A 3,957-nucleotide genomic window follows, 5' to 3' on the forward strand; every position below is an offset into this window, starting at 1 on the left:
AAAAAAAAAAAAAAAAACTATTTTCATAAATCGCTTTCTTGTATGCTTTATCCCTTCTATCAGCTGCTTTTCTTATTTTATCTGAGAACCATTTTTTCCCTTCCCACATTTTCGGAATTCTAAACTTTCTTATCGGCGCCACTACATCTAACGCTTCTACTATGCTGTCAACTAGCTTTGTCGCTCTCATACTGACATCCATATCTTGTTTGTTATGCAATTTATTTGCCACTAACCTGGTAAATTTACTTACATCAAATTCCTTAAAGCTTCTAACGCTAAATTCTCTATAGTTATTTTTACTTCTATTAGCACCAAATTTAACTTGAAGCCATGCGTGATCCGTAATTTTAGGTTTGTAAACTATCTGTACTTCTAAACTATCATTATTAGCAAAGATTAAATCAATGATTGTCTGACTGCCTTTCGTGATTCTTGTCGGTTTATTAACGTATTGTTTCATACCTAAGCTCAGCATTTTTGTTTGCAGCTTCTTCGCATAAAAAGAATCTAACATAAGATCTATATATTAAAGTCACCAATTACTATACATTCTTCTTTTATTTTTAACTCCTCTACTATATCTTCCAGAAATCTCATAAAGTCACCATGCGATGCGTTTGGTGAGTGATATACTACCATAATCACCTTTTTACACAATTTTTCTTTTACTTCTACCGCTACACACCAACAGTTCAATTTTAAGATTTTGCTAATACTATTTCATATTTAACATCGTCCCTTATATATAAAACAACTCCTCCAGTATTTTTGTTCTCAGTATTACACCTAACTATACTATAACCCTGAACGCTCACTTCACTATCATCAATCTCATCAGTCAATCTAGTTTCCGACAGTGCTAAGAGTGCAGGATTTATTTTCTTCAAAATCTGATGCTGTATCTCATCTTTATGCGCCGTTAAACTTCCGCATTTGTATATAGCATTAGCTCCACATCTTCCTGTAGTTGCTATTTAGTGTCCTTCCAGCCAACTCTCCTCTTCTCTTCTTGCAATGCTCTCTTAAATATTGGACACTCCATACAGAGAGCGTCGTGCTCGTCATTTATTTTTAGGTTGTATGTTCGAATTTTGAACATACAATTTACACACTTCTTCTTTGTCGCTGAACAGTCAATCGAGTTGTGATTTCCTGCACATTTGTGACATGTCTCGTCTCTCACACAGTTTTTACCTATGTGATAATAACCCCAGCATTTAAAACATCTTTTAAAACTAACATGATTAAATACAGAGTGAGAGAGAGTGCGAGAGAGAGTGCGAGAGAGAGAGAGAGAGTAAAAGAGAGTGTGAGAGAGTGAGAGAAAATGCGAGAGTGAGAGAGAATGTGAGAGACAGTGAAAAAAAGTGAGAAAGTGAAAAAGAGAGTAAGAGAGAGTGCGAGTAAGAGTGAGAGAGAGTGAGAGAGAGAGTGAGATAAAGTGCGAGAGAAAGTGAGTGAGAGTGAGAGAGACTGTCATAGAGTGCGAGAGAGAGTAAGAGAGAGTGAGAAACAGTGCGAGAGAGACTGAGAGAGATTGAGAGAAAGCGAGAGAGAGAGAGTAAGAAAGAGTAAGAGAGAGTGAGAAAGAGTGCAAGAGAGAGAGAGAGAGAGAGAGAGAGAAGAAGAGTAAAAGTATAAAAGAGAAAAAAAGTAAGAAAGAGCGGAAAACAGATTGTGATATAAAAGAGTAAAAAAGAGAATAAAAGATTGCAAAAAAAATGTAAAAACGACGGCGTGAAAATTAAAAAAAATAGTGAGTTTAATCTTTAATGTTTGTCTTCTATAAAATAAGACATAATAGAAAAAAAGTAAAGGTTATTTTTTTAATATATACGTGAAACATATGCTACAAAAAAAGGAGTGATATTTGAAAAAACTTACCTTTTTAAAAAAAGGTAAAAAAGTGCGCCAACACGCACAACACGTAATACTTTAAATTAAAATTTTAAACTCACACTAGTATTTATTAAAAAATGTATTATATTTTTAATATAAAACATTTTATTTCTACAAAACCTACGTTACAAAAGAAGTGATATTAAAAAGTAGCACCAGGTACACTTGTGTACATTTAAAGAAAGTATTAAAAACATTTAAAAAAAATAAAAAGTATAAAATTATTATATATGTATCAATAAGTAGACGTTGCCTTTTGTAAAAAGTCGAACTATAAAAAATAATTAAGGCAAAAAAACTTGGCGTGGCTCCACCGAAATTATAGCAGACATGTTTTATCTGTGCACATGCGAGCTATTTTCAATTTATTTTATGTCACATATGTTACTATGAAAACTAAACCAATCAGCATTGCACTAAGAGTAAAATTCTTACATTAACAAATGAAAACTTGATAAGATTTTCACTTTTACTCGTCTGGTTTAAAGAAAACAATGCTATTTTTCTGAAAGAAATTATATAAAATAAATCTTTTACTTTTACCTTGACGATTCTGTGTACATGAAAACAAAAATTTTGTTATAATTGACTTGGAGTATATAATACTTTGTTTAAATATGCTGAAGAATATGAAAATTACAAAATTTATTAATACTCCAATAGGAAAACACAAGTACCTATTTTATGTATAACAGTAATGCTGCAGAAAAGATAGTGATTAATAAAACATTACTGATTTATTATCATTAGATTCATGCACACGTTCATGACAAATTTATTTATTGACTGAGGTGCAGCCACGCCAAGTTTTTTTGCCTTAATTATTTTTTATAGTTCAACTTTTTACAAAAGGCAACGTCTACCTATTGATACATATATAATAATTTTATACTTTTTATTTTTTTATAATGTTCTTACTACTTTCTTTAAATGTACTCGGAGTGTACTTGGTGCTACTTTTTCATATCACTTCTTTTGTAACGTGGGTTTTGTAGAAATAAAAAGTTTTATGTTAAAAATAAAATACATTTTTTAATAAATACTAGGTTAAGCTTAGAATTTTAATTTAAAGTATTACGTGTTGTGCGTGTACTTGGCGCACTTTTTTACCTTTTATTATATCACGCGAAATAGTTTCTGCGACCTATGTATACACGCGTGTGCACCGACCCGCCGTACTATAAGATCCGCGACGCGCCTATAGCGACACGGTCCGAACACGCGCTTATCAGCCCACAAGTGCATGCCGCAGCGCGCAAACACACGCGTTCCACACACCGACCCCGGACGGACCATAGGCCGCTCCGGGGTATAAAAGCCGGCCGATCTGAGCAATCTGGACCAGAGATGCCAGATCGGAGACTCAGTAAGCATGCAGCAGCAAGTAGAGGAGATACGCACACAGGCGAACAGCCGTGTCCGTGTGCCCTCGGCGCTTCGGCCAACGTCGAGCAGTAGAAGGAGACGGACATACATAATCGCTCTCTTTCTTTTCCTATAGCGATAGCTATAGCTAATACTGCCAGCCTNGAGAAGCGTGCCTAGTTGCTAGCTTGTTTCTCGTGCGTGGCTTGTATGTTCCTTCTCTCTTCCTTTTCTCTCTCTCTCTCTCTCTCATACTTACATGAGCTGCGTTCCGATCTTCACTGCCGGTACTGGAAATCTGTAACACATATGACGTGAATTACAGATTTTTAGTACTGTCAGTAAATATCGGAACAATTAAACAACTGTAAAAATTAAATGGATATATAAAAATATATAATATACATATAAAAATAAGAATAAATTAAAATTTATAGTTTCTAAGTAATTTCAACTCTTATTTTAATAGTAAACAATCAATACATCGAATATATTAAAAATGAAAAATAATCAATGATTAATGACACAAAAAGCAATAATAACTTTTTATATAATAAATATTATATAGACGTTAGGTATTAATAAATTTCTTTCTTTTAACTATGTTATATTACAAACTACTGAATATTAAGGATATGACAAAGAAACACAAAACTCATAAAATGTAATTATTTTTGTATTATTTATTAC

This window comes from Pseudomyrmex gracilis, unplaced genomic scaffold (genome assembly GCF_002006095.1).
Source record: "Pseudomyrmex gracilis isolate BER0280 unplaced genomic scaffold, ASM200609v1 scaffold_594, whole genome shotgun sequence".
Taxonomy (NCBI): domain Eukaryota; kingdom Metazoa; phylum Arthropoda; class Insecta; order Hymenoptera; family Formicidae; genus Pseudomyrmex; species Pseudomyrmex gracilis.